The sequence below is a fragment of the Procambarus clarkii genome, chromosome 2, assembly GCF_040958095.1.
Source record: "Procambarus clarkii isolate CNS0578487 chromosome 2, FALCON_Pclarkii_2.0, whole genome shotgun sequence".
Taxonomy (NCBI): Eukaryota; Metazoa; Arthropoda; class Malacostraca; order Decapoda; family Cambaridae; genus Procambarus; species Procambarus clarkii.
Window position 1 is genome coordinate 21367298 of NC_091151.1, and position 15730 is coordinate 21383027.

The following is a 15730-nucleotide window of genomic DNA, read 5'->3' on the forward strand; positions in this document are numbered from 1 at the left end:
CTTGGATTTATTATGATGATGGATATGGAAGCCATATCCGGAGCGTATATGCTTAATCCACTGTATTTCGATCACTGCGATTTATCTAATGTATATATTACTCGCGATGGGACAAATTTATTTAATATAACTTGCAAGTTCCCGAATAAATGTTCGAAACTATACTATGAGACTCAAAATACAGTCGGCTTTAACGCATGTAATACCTTGACATACAATTCATTTAAAAAAGGAAGAACGTTACTGGCATTTAGACTAACGCCTGAGGAACTGAGAGATACCCTTCCTATAGAGGCTTCGGGTAACTTGAGAATTACGCTAGAATTTGCTGTTCCAGTGAAATCAAATAAAGTTATTATTTTATTCGGAAATACAACGGGAGTATTGAGAATTTATTCTGATAGGCGAGTCGTGTGCGATACAAGAGCATGAACTGCAAACAAATTAATATGGCATTGAACAATATGACGGGTAATAAAGCTGAATATATCGGATGCTATTTAGCGACGGATATATATAGAATAATGAAACAAATACGGGATAGTCCGATTATGTTTATAATAAATACATTAAGAAGAGACTCTAAGGAAGTAATGGGCCACTGGATTGCTGTATATAAATCTAAACGGAAAATAGTTATACTAGATTCTTATGGAATAAATGTGTATTCGCCCAACATTTTGGAGTTTTTAAATTATTATAAAGACTGCGATGTATACACATTTACAGAGCGACTTCAGAGTTTAAATACATACGTATGTGGGCTATATGCTATGTTTTTCTGTTATCATCTTTTAAACAAGGATCTAAAAACTGCATTAAAGCTATTTGAAACTAGTTTTACTTACGGAGATTATATGCAGAATGATAGGAACGTAATGAGGCTATCTTATGCTTTATTTAAAAATATGCCGAGCTGCTATGAAACGCTGTGTTATGATAAGAGCGATATTTGTTGGAAAATGTGCTTGGAGACATGGATTGAATGAGGCTACAGACGACTTAACTAACGGAAAATGGTGAGTACATTTGTTTGAGGTTTTTACTTGTTTGATGAATATTGTACATGTGTAAACGCTATCTAAACTGTTATTCTTTATTTACAGAGATGAGGAGTGAATAGGATGAATATTATACAAGTGGATTGAGGAGCGAGCTTCTTAGAACTTCAGGATAAATGAGTCGTTTATTATAAATTGTGTAAATTACCATTAGATAACTAAATAAAAAAATATAAATAAATATGTTTTATTAACATATAATGTATATATATATATATATATATATATATATATATATATATATATATATATATATATATATATATATATATATATATATATATATATATATATATATATGGTGGTGAACGCCGGCAATGACTGGCAGATGACGGAGCAGGTAATCAGGTGATGAAGGCCTCGGGGCAGGTAGCCTGGGGCGGCTTAGGTAACCTCATAGCCAACTTGAGTATTAAAGGTTACATTGAGGCACCTCGGTTGATTTGTGTAAAACTGATTGGTTTAATGAAAAGGAACAAACATTATGTTGTCTAAAATAGCTGTACGGAATGTTGATTGAACAATATGAAAGAGAGGGGGTTACGGTAACAGGTAGAGAGAGGGGGGGAGGGATGGTCCAGATATTATGGAGAAGATAAGATAAGATTATGGAGGTGACCTGCTGGCGGTGTAAGGTAAACACAGGTGACGTAGGGGAGGGAGGGGGTGTGAGGTAAGGTGACGAGGGAAGTTGGGAGGGAAGGGATGAGAGGTAGGAGCAGGTGGGAAGTGAACACAGGTGACGCGGGACGTTGGGAGGTAAGGGGGAGGGAGGGGGTGTGAGGTAAGATGACGCGGTGGGGTGGTTGGGTAATGATTCAGTTATATAGACATATACTGGTTTCTAAGTAAGAATTCTACTTAAATGTATGCGGCCTAAATTTTTGTTTATTCTTGGTATGAACTCTGAAATTTGAATTTCTCCCATAAGAACTCTTGACAAACTTCTATGACATTATTTTCATCATAAGAACTCTTAACAAACTTCTATAATCTCAGAAATTATTTTCCTCGTAAGAATTCCTTAATTCCAAATCTGTGACTGCCCAAATTTACCTGAAACCCCTGACACGCCAAACTCAAATTTGAAATTCTCCCATAAGATCTCTTAACAATCTTCTATGAACTTATTTTCATCATAGGATCTCTTAACAAACTTCTAAAATCTCAGAAATTATTTTCCTCATATGAATTCCTTAATTCCAAATCTGTGTCTACCCAAATTCACCTGAAAATTATGAAGCGCTACACACGAATTTCCAAAAAAAACAAAAATTCGTATGTGGCGCATCATCCCTACTACTATTGCTCACCATCGTCATACGAGCCCCTTATTGCTCACTATCACTCAAGCCCCTTGTTGCTCACCACCATACGAGCATGTTATTACTCACTGCGACAACTTGAGCCCTTATTGCTCCCAATGATAATTTGAAAGCCTAATGCTCATCATGATAATTGAACACCTTATTGCTTACCGCGATATTTAGAGTTCAGCTTGCTCACATGATAACTTCCAACAATTATTGCTTACCATGATAACTTGCAACTATTATTGCTCACCATAATAACCTGTGCAACTATTATTGCTCCCCATGATAACCTGAGCAACTATTGTTGCTCACCATGAAATTCCTCAAGTTACATGCTTCATTAAGTCTCAAGAGGACTATAGTATTGTAGCGTAATACCTATAAACCGAGTAGGACCCACTACTCATAAATAATTTAGTTAGACTACATGTTTGTTAAGTCTCTAGAGGGCTGTAGCCTAACGTATTTACAAATGAGCAGATCCACTGCTCACCATTTAGCTAGGGTGACACTACCAATAGTGAGTTGTCAGAATTATCTTAGCCCTCTGCTTAGTTACGTTTGGGAAAATTAAACTATCTATTTAGATAAGTATTAGGGACAATAGTTAGTGTCAACAGAGTACCAGCCGAGTGTGTGCTCACTATTAAATACAGTTGACTATTTATAGAGACCGATTTATATTAAATTAATTTCTCATTTAATATTGAGGATATCAACTATATATATAAGAATCATATATATATCATACATAGATATCATAACTATAGGATAAGAGGATAAAGTTGAGGAAACTTATCACAGTTTCCAGTGATAAGCCAGTGAGCTGTAATTTAATTAGCTACAAGTCACAATGACTAAGCTACTAATCTCACTGTCGACTCAGAGTCTTCCTTGATTTTAATGAGTAAACATATTCAGTTTTCTAGTATTAAATAACATTTAGCTAGGCTAATAACTTAGTTATACTTTTAGTCTAAAATGACTATTGCACCGTAGTGCAAATTTAAGCCATATTTAGTTCTGCTTATGTGCAGACAAATCCTCATTTGATATTGGGGTGATCATGATGCTTCAATGACAAGTTAGTGTCTAGTAACCCAACAGTTTTAAGTCACAGTGACCCTAGACAGTGACCTCACTGTAGTTTCGAAGTCTCCTTGATCTTGAATAGCCCAATGATTAATACTTTATATTCCTAATTAATGTATAATAACGTAGATTACAACTTATACAGTATTTCATTCTGCCTAATTACAGATCATAGCCAATCTGTTATTAAGAATGTTCTCTGAGTTTGCAGCATCGGTTATCTTGAGATAATTTCGGGGCTTTAGTGTCCCCGTGTCCCGGCCTTCGACTAGGCCTCCACCCCCAGGAAGCAGCCCGTGACAGCTGACTAGCATCCAGGTACCTATTTTACTGCTAGGTAACAGGGGCATAGGGTGAAAGAAACTTTGCCCGTTGTTTCCCGCCGGCGCCCGGGATCGAACCCGGGCCCACAGGATCACAAGTCCCGCGTGCTGTCCGCTCGGCCGACCGGCTCGGTAACTAAGTAATTCAACCATTTCACGTGATAGTGGCACTAGTCATTGATTCTGCTATAGACTTTAGAGAGTTCTTGATTATAAATGACATAATAATTTAATATTTCAACATTTAATTTATGTTCCCATGATGACTTATACTCACATCTGTGCTATAGATTCTGGACATCCGTTATGTGCGTACTAACCTACTAACCCCATGAATATAACTTCTGGGTAGAGAGACTGGTACGTCATTACTAAGATCTGAACTGCCACCCACAACCCCCCCTCCCCTCACACAGAGTTATGTTGGAAATATCCAACACTTATTCTTCATTTTAGTACATCAATAAATCATCCTTGTACTAACAATAGTAATTTACTAATATTACTAACTTGTAGATTAACAATATTAATTCCTTTCCGACTGCGTAAATATTTCGTCAAATCTTTCCTACTTCATGGCGGTGGTGCGTCAGACAACTCAACAGAGGGAAAGACATCTACATTTCTGAGAATTAAATTCTCTTCTCCATTTATATCAGTATTCTTTCCTAAGAATTGTTAACTGATACTATGTCAACCCGTGATCAAATAATGTCACAATATTAGCTGAAGATCACTATATAACAGTACTCACTGTTATAACAGAGAATCATGGAGGAAAATAATTCCCCCATTCGCCTTTCGTCTATATGAACTGCGTTTCATATTAGTTATCATATGACGAGAATACAATTAATATTAGCTACTCTATAATAAACCCTAGACTTATTATCTCGCTTGCTTGAATATTTAAAAGGAGAAGAATTCTCCGTATCAACTTCGTGCTAATGCGCATGCGAGACTGAAGAGGGAGGAGGAGGAGAGCGATAGCAGCCATATTGCTGGCAAAAACTAGTGTCTAGGAGCTCACACGTTCACCGCCCCGTATTAGCGTCATCTTTGCAGCAGCAGATGTCAGGGTGCAGGAGTGACTCCGTCAATCATCAGACACTCGTCCTGGCGAGCATAATATTTGTTCAGTTGTGATCATAGTAAACAAATGCGTAGGTTCTCACGTCGTCAAGACGTGAGAACATCAAATAACAAAAGATAGTTCTATGCTCGATCGTGTCTCCACCTTTCATACGGAAATAGTTGAATATTCACCTTGGTATACGCATTTCTTACATATTAACTGTGTTTTCAGCTTGTGCCATAGTAACAAGAGGAGCGATAACCTTCCCCTCCACGCGTGTTCCAGGACAGCATATTACGACAAGCATGTTGATGTAACTGCCTTTACGCATACACCTATTTCTGCAATACAGCTAAGCCGCTGTTAATTTATTAGTAGTAATTTACTAACATTTACTTAATTCTTGATTTTCAATACAAGATCACATTTACTAACCATTTATTATATTTTGCCATTTAATTATTACTCATTCTTGATATCTTATTGGCATACTCTCGATGAGCATAAGCATCTATTTCATTGTGCAATTAACGCATTAGTTATTTGCTCTATTATAACCCACCAAAGAGTGTGGAGGGATTTGGCTCTGTAATTTAATTATTATTCTACCTTGAGGTGCTTCCGGGGCTTAGCGTCCCCGCGGCCCGGTCGTCGACCAGGCCTCCTGGTTGCTGGACGCGGCTGCTCGCAGCCTGACGTATGAGTCACAGCCTGGTTGATCAGGTATCCTTTGGAGGTGCTTATCCAGTTCTCTCTTGAACACTGTGAGGAGGTCGGCCAGTTATGCCCCTCATGTGTAGCGGAAGCGTGTTGAATAGTCTCGGACTTCTGATGTTGATAGAGTTCTCTCTCAGAGTACCTGTTGCACCTCTGTTTTTCAACGGGGGTATTCTGCACATCTTCTATAGTCCATTATTGTTCTAATATTTCTCTCAGCAATCGCATTATATTATTAGTTATTTTTTAGACCCATAGGGTTAGGGTTCTCTAATTATTAATATTATGGAGCCAGATTTTCTCACAAAGGGAGAGCTAGGGAGGGGGGTAGAAGGGAGGTATTAGGCTATGGGGTATGGATGGGGAGGGTTTGTGGAAGAGGGAGGGCTTTGGGGAGAGGGGGGCTAGGGGATGGTGGGAGGGTTTGGGGAGCAGGTGAGGAGGGAGGGATTGGGGGGAGAGAAGGCATGGCTTGGGTTTGGGGGAGTGGAAGGGGTATGGGGGATGGGGGAGAGGGGGGGGTACTATGGGTGGGATAAGGGAAGGCTTGGGGATGTGAGGGAAGAGAGGAAACTTGGGGGGGTTACGGGAAAGGGGGGGGGGGGCCATGGGTGGAGGGAGAAGGGAGGGCTTAGGGGGGTGCAAACTCACCTAGTTGTACTTGCCGTGATTGAGCTCTGGCTCTTTGGTCCCGCCTCTCAACTGTCAATCAACTTATGTACAGGTTCCTGAGCCAACTGGGCTCTATCATACCTACGCTTGAAACTATGTTTGAAGTCTGCTTCCACCACATCACTTCCTAAACCATTCCATTTGTCAACTACTATGACACTAACAAAAAATCTAATATCTCTATGGTTATTTGAGTACTCAATTTCCACATGTGTCCCCCTAGTGCGTGTGCCTTTGTGTTAAATAGTCCGTCTTTATCTACCTTATCAATTCTTTTGAGAATCATGCATGTTGTGATCGTGCCCCCCCCCCCCCCAATTCTTCTGTCTTCCAGCGATGTGAGGTTTAATTCCTGTAATCTTTCCTCGTAGCTCATACCCCTCAGTTCAGGTACTAGTCCGGTGGCCAACCATTGAACCTTCTCCAGTCAAGTCTTTTGCTTGAAAAGATATGTACTCCATGCTGGAGCTGCATACTCCAGCATTGGTCTGACATATGTGGTATTCAAACTTCTGACTGATTCCTTACACAAATTTTCAAAGACAGTTCTTATATTGGCCATCCTGGCTTATGTCGCTGATGTTATCCTCTTGATATGGGCTTTAGGGGACAGGCCTGGCGTGATGACAACCCCTAAGTCTTTCTTTCTGTGTTTTTAAAGAATTTCATCTCCCAAGTGATACTTTGCATCTGGTCTCCTGTTTCCTACACCTATCTTAATTATATTACATTTGCTCGGTTAAACTCTACCAATCATTTGTTGGACCAATCCTTCAGTTTGTCCAGGTCTTCTTGAAGCCACAAGCTGTCCTCCTCTGTCTTAATACTTCTCATAATATTAGCATCGTCAGCAAACATTGAGAGGAATGAGTCTATACCCTCCGGGAGATCATTTACATATATCAGAAACAGGATAGCTCCGAGTACAGAGCCCTGTGGGACTCCAGTGGTGACTTCACGCTAATCTGAGGTCTCATCCCTCACTGTAACTCTCTGATTACTATTGCTTAGGTACTCCCTTATCCACTGGAGCACCTTACCAGTCACTCCTGCCTGTCTCTCCAGCTTATGTACCAGCCTCTTATGGGGTACTGTGTCAAAGGCTTTCAGACAGTCCAAGAAAATGCAGTCTGCCCAGCCTTTTCTTTCTTGCTCAATCTTTGTCACCTAGTCGTAGAATTCAATTAAGCCTGGAAGGCAAGATTTACCCTCCCTGAACACATGTTGGCGATTTGTCACGAAGTCCCTTCTCTCCAGATATGTTACTAGTTTTTTTCGCTCGACCTTCTCCATCATTTTGCATGGTATACAAGTCAAGGATACCATCACATGTTGGCATCTCAAGGCATGACCCTGTTGATATGCTTGCAAAGACAGCCTACAGAAGACCAGTGGTAGAAATTGATATGGGTGTTTCATTAGCAGTGACAAAGAGAATACTTAAACAAATATCTAATGAAGATCTCACCGACCTAACAAATTTACAAAGACCTGAAAGTAGTAGCTTTAAATATTATGATAGATATCGTGAGGAGACATTCACATATGGGACTAATAGAACAAGAACCCGGCAATGTGATGTTATAGTGGCCAGAATACGGCTGGGATATAGACGTATCTGGCAGCTTTTTCAAAACCCAAATGTCGAGTACACAATGTGTCAACTTTGTGAAAGAGAAAACATCACTCTCTTGAACATTATATTGTAGAATGTCCCATACTGACTGACTTTCGCCCTCCTGGGCTAAAATATGCTGAATTCTGTAATTACTATATGAGTACTGGAACACTTGATGATATATTGGACTTGTATCCAAGATTGACCATGTAATATATCAATTATACAATGTATATATATATGATGTAACTATATAACCTGAGCTTGTAAAAGCACCTTCAGTGATTAAGTGCTTAATTGCACACTAGTTTCTCTGTCAGCTATCTCACCCTGTCAGAGTAAATGAGACAAATGTATGTGAATGCATGTGTGTGTATATATGTATGTATATGTGTGTGTGTGTGTGTGTATGTATATGTATGGGTATAAAGTATATATGGAAGCTGATCAGAATTACATTTCACCTTTGTAAATGTACATTAATGACACTATGTAAAAGACACATCAAACACTTTATGTAGGGCATACGTAAATCTGTGTATCTATGTATTTACGTATGTAGGTTAGCTTAGCATTTTAAAAAGCACCGAATCACCTTCTGTGGTTGAGTGTTCAATAAACCCCTGAACTATATGTTTAACACTTCTCTAACCCTGTCCATGGAGGACAGAAGAAAATGTATATTTGCTGGTTAGCATTGTAAGTGTGTGGCCACGTCTGTGGTAGAAAATAATAAAAAAAAAACTTTTTGTATATTGGGTCCACATTAGCCGTCTTCCATATTTCTGGTAGGTCTCCCGTTTCCAGTGACCTACCATACACTATGGAGAGTGGCAAGCAAAGTGCCTCTGCACACTCTTTCAATACCCATGGTGAGGTCCTGTCTGGACCAACAGTCTTTCTCATATCCAGATCCAACAGGTGTCTTTCTTGACCTCATCTCTCGTAATTTCGAACTCTTCCAAGGGCGCCTGGTTTACTGCCCCCTCTCTTAGTGCAGTGACCTCACCTTGTTCTATTGTGAAGACCTCCTGGAACCTATTGTTGAGTTCTTCACACACCTCTTTGTCATTCTTTGTATACCTGTCCTCGCCTGTTCTAAGTTTCATTACCTGTTCTTTCACTGTTGTTTTCCTCCTGATGTGACTGTGGAGTAGATTTGGTTCGGTCTTGGCTTTGTTTGCTATATCATTTTCATAATTTTTCCCTGCTTCTCTTCTCACACTAACATACTCATTCCTGGTTCTCTGGTCTCTCTCTGCTTTCAGGTGTTCTGTTATTTAGGAAATTCCTCCATGCCCTTTTGTTCAGTTCCTTTGCTTCCATACATGCCCAATTAAACCATAGATTCTTCTTGTGATTTTAATATGTTTGAAAAAGCAGGGATAATCATTATCTTTATTCATTTTCATTATCAGTAACCAGGGATAAACCTGATTACTGCCTCCTGACACTTTTGGGTGACATAGTCCATCATGTCTTGTATAGTCATAGGTATTTAGATTTAGATTTTATTTTACTTATAGTTATTGTATTTAGAGTCCCACAATATTTCTCTTAAGAATTTCCCTCTTATATCCCTCCTTCTTGTATATCGAGACTACGTTTGTCGTCTTCCAAATTCTTGGCAATTCACCTGTTACCAGCTATTTGTTATTTATAATGGAGAGTGGCAGGCACAGTGCTTCTGCTCCTTCCCTTAGTATCCATGGTGATATTCCATCCGGTTGTATAGCCTTTGTCACATCCAACTCTAGCAAAAGCTTCCTTACCTCCCCATTGGTAATCCCAAACTCCTCTAGTGGTACCTGGCTAACTATTCCATCTCTTATCTCTGGAACTTTTCCTTACTCTAATGTGAAGACTTCCTGGAATTTCTTATTGAGTTCCTCGAACACTTCTTTGTCATTTGTAGTGAATCTGTCTGCCCCTATCCTCAGTTTTATTTCCTGTTTCTTCACTGTTGTCTTTCTCCTGATGTGGCTGTGCAACAATTTAGGTTGTCTTTGCCTTGCTTACTATGTAGTTTTCATATTGCCCTTCTGCCTGAAGACATTGAAAAACTACAAACAGACATTAACAAAGTTTTCGATTGGGCAACAGAAAATAACATGATGTTTAATGATTATAAATTCCAGGTACTCAGATATGGCAAAAATGAGGATCTGAAACATAATACGGAGTACAAAACACAATCGAATCTGCCCATAGTAGGAAAACAGCATGTCAAGGATTTGGGAATAATGATGTTTGACGACCTAACGTTTAGGGAGCATAACCAAGCAAGTATTGCGTCAGCCAGAAAAATGATAGGATGGATTACGAGAACCTTCAAGTTCAGAGATCCCATCACAATGGTTGTACTCTTCAAATCACTTGTGTTGTCCCGTCTTGAGTACTGCTCAGTACTCACTTACCCCTTCAGAGCAGGAGAGATTGCTGAAATAGAGGGATTACAGAGAACATATACGGCACGCATAGACGAGATAAAGCACCTAAATTATTGGGATTGTCTCAAAGCTCTCCAAATATACTCACTAGAAAGGAGACGAGAGAGATACCAAATAATATACACATGAAAAATACTGGAGGGACAGATTCCAAATCTGCACAGTAAAATAACAACGTACTGGAGTGAACGATATGGAAGAAAGAACGATATAGAACCAATGAAGAGCAGAGGTGCCATAGGCACAATCAGAGAACACTCTATAAACATCAAAGGTCCGCGGTTGTTCAACGTCCTACCAGCGAGCATCAGAAATATTGCCGGAACAACCGTAGACATCTTTAAGGGAAAACTAGATTGTTTTCTTCAAGGAGTGCCGGACAAATCGGGCTGTGATGAGTATGTGGGCCTGCGGGCCGCTCCAAGCAACAGCCTGGTGGACCAAACTCTCACAAGTCAAGGCCGGGCTTGGGGAGTAGAAAAACTCCTAGAATCCCATCAAGCAGGTAATACCTAACAGGATAGTCATTAAATACAGTCCACTTTGTAAAATACAGTCCACATTCAAATATACAGTCTATTCTAAACTAATAAGAATAATAAATTAAAGTAAATTTAATAAGTTAATGATATAATCGTAAATAAATATAATAAATTCCTGCACATGCAGACGAGGAGTTACAATAACGTGGCTGAAATATGTTGACCAAACCACACACTAGAAAGTGAAGGGACGACGATGTTTCGGTCCGTCTAGGGGCATTCTCAAGTTGATCATTCTCACAATCGACTTGAGAATGGTCCAGGACGGACCGAAACGTCGACGTCCCTTCACTTGCTAAGTGTGTGTGGTTTGGTCAACAAATCCCTACATGCTTTGATCTACTTCAAACCAGATGAACTAGAATTAGCACATAGTTCATCAAACTAAATCATACATTGGTTCTCAAACCATGATTATGTTCATTGGGGAGATGAGGGAAGATGTCTTCATATACTTCTGGGTATACTGCTGATTGAGGTTGGCCGAGTTTAGCTACCAATGGTTAACTGCAGCTATTGGTTCGTCTCACTACTTGACATTTAATACCACAAGAAGTTGATGAGAGGCTACTACCCATAAATGTTTATGTATCTCTCTTAAGCTCAGAGAGAAACATTTACCATGTAAAATGAAACCAAATAAAATATTGCACCATTCTATTTACTGCACAATATTGAACCATTTAACTTATTGCCAACCATATAGGGTAGGACAGGATAGTGCTGAACTGAATAATGATCATCCTAGACTAATCCAATTAACTGTACTAACCCAGTGTAAGGGTAGGATATCACACTGGTCTAGAGTTGAACTAAATATTGTGCAGCCTAGCAAGTATTTAAACATTGTGCAGGCCCTAATAGGGTGGGATCATTATTAACACAAATTGTGTTGTACAAATATATTTAATTTGTTTGCATTATATTACCATATATTTTATTTCATTGTAAATATTTCACCTTTGAGTGTTAAGAAGTGCCTCTACTTCATCCGACGGTGATAATGAGGAGCTAGCCTAGGAGGTTCCTGTAGTGACACTGATTACCACTCAAATAATTTGTGTATAAATCTACCATTTACCATTTAAGTGCAAACTTCCATGGAACTAGAACATCATTGCCTAGTGACAGAAACTTTAACACTAGGCTACTAGCCTAGGAGAGGAGCTGTTATCCTGTTTGCCTATCAAAGTAACAACTGTGTTATCAACAGGAATGGCATTCAATAAGAATGAGTAATGCTAGCAGACGAACACGAAACCATAAATAAGCTACCTTATTTTTCTCATTACATGGTACATACACTTCATATTAGCAGGCATATTACTTCATATAAGCAGAATCTCTTTACTAATACTACACTATACTATTTGTACACTTACCACCGGGGCAGACAAAGTTTCAGCCAAACCCAAGGGTTCAAGTAACCCTAACAGTTCAGACTTGTGCTACAGGTTCTACCAGTAGTAAGATCTGTGATCATTGTCATTAAAGGGGACGTGTTGTTCGGTTTTGTTATGAGTTTAATCCAGAATTAAGACCAAATGCCTTAATTGTTCCAAAGGGCAAGCAATCTGATTCTATGAATGTTGTTAAAGATTCGCTACCTGGAACAAAGTTCCACGCAGCACGGGCTATGGGTGGATTCTATGAAGGTGTGTCCAGACAAGGTAAATTTGTAGAAAGACTTCTAAGGACCAAGTCTGGTCAGTTGCAGAATTCCAGAGCTGTTGTATGTGTACAGGGAGCAGCCGTTCCTGTTGTGGAAAAATTACTAAAGTGTCTAATCCTACCTAATACCATTTTATGTTTGTGGAGATGTTAGGCTACATGTAAGTCGAGACAGGGAGTGATTCAAACTGTACAACACGAGTTTGACTGTTGTATAATTTGTGTGGGAAAGTGCCCACCCAGAGTTGTTACCAAGACTATGTTAACCATGGCGATAATCAGAGCCAGACAAATCCAAGTAGAGTGTTTTACCAACGTAAATGCATACCATTATTGTTCAATATATTCGTACGCATCCCTTGGTCAATGTGTCGCCATTGGTCATTGTATTCGTCTACCTTTATTACTCCATGTAAATTTTCATGGTTGCTCATTAATTATATCAAAATACTTTCATGTCTGTGCTTTTGTTAATATTACCTATGGCAGTAATCAGTGCCAGACTAACCGGAGTAGAGTGTTTTAATACCGTAGATGTGTACCATTATTGTTGAATTTTATTGTTCAATGTATTCTTAAGCATCCCTTGTTCAATGTATCATCGTTGTTCGTTCTATTTATCTACATTTATGATTCTGAGTACTTTTTCTGGTGGTTTATTATATTATATAGTATTATGTTTTGCTGGTTGCTATATTCTTTGTTGATGTCCATGTCAGCTACCAAAATATGTTCACTCTGCAGAACACATTTTCTTAGCGATGAAAGGATGTTATGACACAGCATAACCAGTTAAGATTGGATACGCTGTGGTCATACATTAATTGTCAAATGTACCTTCATTACCATTATTACCATATACATTTTGGCCTATTTATACTGTCATGTCATTATATACACACATGCATGATACTGAATGTATATTCTTTTGTATATTTTTGTTATATTATGATGTGTTGTTAGTGATTGTTAATTACAGGCATCAGCCGGTGCTGCTACCGTCATTACCCCCCCCTTCCCCCTTCCCTTCCCCTGCCTGTGTGTCTGTGTCAGAGTTATCACCTCAGGTGGTGGTTGGTTGTTCTTTATTCTGATTTGTGAATATATGTATAATATTATGTTTTGTGTAGTGAAGATTTGCGTATGTTCCTGTGTCGTATAATATACAAAAGCATTTCTGGTATGTTTTCTGTTCTGTTTGTGTGGAGTTTATATTATGTGCAGTGTTGGTACTGTGAGTTGGCCGAGGTGTCAGCCTCACTGGTCTCTGGGTACTGTATGGGGTAATACACATTGTGTGTGCTCTCAGGAAATTGTATATATCTCTCTATTTACATATTACCAGTATGTAAGGAGGACTATTATTGGTGTGGATCAGTTCATCATAGTGTTTTCATGATAGTTATATGTGTAATTGTGTTGTTGATGACTCATGTTATTATCGGAACCATTTGGGGACATTGTTATTAGCGTGCCTGTTTTGGACTTGAGCCTGGATGTCAGGCTCATTCACTGTGAGTGACAACATTGCTGGCTGCCAGGCTCATTCACTGAGTTGCTACCTGGATTTGCGTGTGGGAGGGTGCAGTTGGCATGTTGGCACCATGGGGGACCCCCCTCAACCCCCCTCCATGTTGTGTGTGCCCAGTCTGTAGGCCTCGAGTTTTCTGATCGAGCGGGCTATTCTGAGGTGGGGTTAGTTCTGTGTGACATGCTGCGGGTCCCTGTGGGGGACCCCTGTTTATGGCATTGAGTTGGTGACTGCCCATAGGGTGGTTGTCAAGTTAACAACGGAGGTGTATCGGGCAGTTTTACGTCGTTATGAGGGGGGTGGACCTTGCCCCTGCCAGAAGGTGCAGGCACTGTGACTGTCTCCGATCGCAGTGGTGCTATCATGTATGTTAGCGTGCATGGGGTGCCCCTGGAATTCCCGGAAAGGCTGCTGATGCGTTATTTCGGCCAGTTTGGAGCGGTTGTCAGTGTGCGGTTGCACCTGCTCTCCTCGGATCCGCTTAGGGGATGTGCGGTCAAACATTCTCACCCTGGGAATGAGGTTGCGGGCAGACATTCCGTCTCAAGTGAAGCTTCTGGGTTGTTACGTTAGGGTGCGTTATGCCCACCAGCCCCGTCCATGTTATCGTTGTGGCCTCTTGGGCCATCAGGCTGCTGGGTGTTCTGCACCTGCCGTCGCAATCGTCAACCTCTTCCATGAGGTGGACTTCCTGCGGCTCCCTGTGGAGAAGGATTCGGTGGATGTGGACGACTCTTTGGCTGTTGCCGTGCCCCTTGTGTTGTCTGATTCACCTCCTGTTGCTGTCACCCCCTCCTCCGGAGGTTGTGTTGCCTGTTGTGCCTCCTGTTGCTGTTGCCTCTTCTCAGGAGGTTGTGTCACCGTCGGGTGTTCCTGTTGTCCCGGATGCTCCCATGGTTCTTCCGGCTCCCTCGTCTTCCTGTTCTTCAATTGTGGTGCCTGTCACTGCGCCCTCGCCGTGTGCCCAGGCTATGCTGGGGTGGCTGTGGGGCCTCCTACTGTACTCGACCTGGTTCCCCGTGTGGTTGAGGGTGCTGCCGTCCTGCGGAGAGCGTCGGTTCGCCTGGCTTGTGTTGACCAGGTCTCTGGGTCGACATCTGGCTCTGATGATGTGCTGCCGATGCCCAAGCGTTCCCGGCGATCTTCTGCTTGGGCTGATGTGGGAGAATTTGACGATGGTGGGTCTTCCAGCGACGGTGGTGTGGTTCCGGTTGCGTAGCATTCTTTGGTGGTGGCGGAGGTCCATGCGCCTGTGGCTGCCAGTGTCGGTGTTTCGGACTTCCCTTCCGGTGTGGTGCATATGGAGCTTGCTTCCGGTGATTTGCCTGCGTCGGATGGTTCCTATTCTGCGTGGGGGGTGGTTCCTTCTGCTGGTGAGCGTGGTGACCTGGTGATGGTGTTGAAAAGGCTGCTCGCTCTTGGGGTTCCATGCCCCCCAGCTTCGCCCCGTTTCATAGGCTTTGGTTTTGCCGCTTCTCCCGTCTCCGGCCGTATCTTCTGCATCTCCTGCGGTGTCAGGTGTGGTGTTCCCGTCTCGGTGGCCTTCATCTTCTCCTGTGCATCCGGTGGTGGGGCCGTCTCGGTGGCCTACATCAGCTTCTTCCATGTCTTCTGGTTCCAGGAAGGGGGTGGTTCGCTCTACCTTACCTCGTTATGCGACTACTG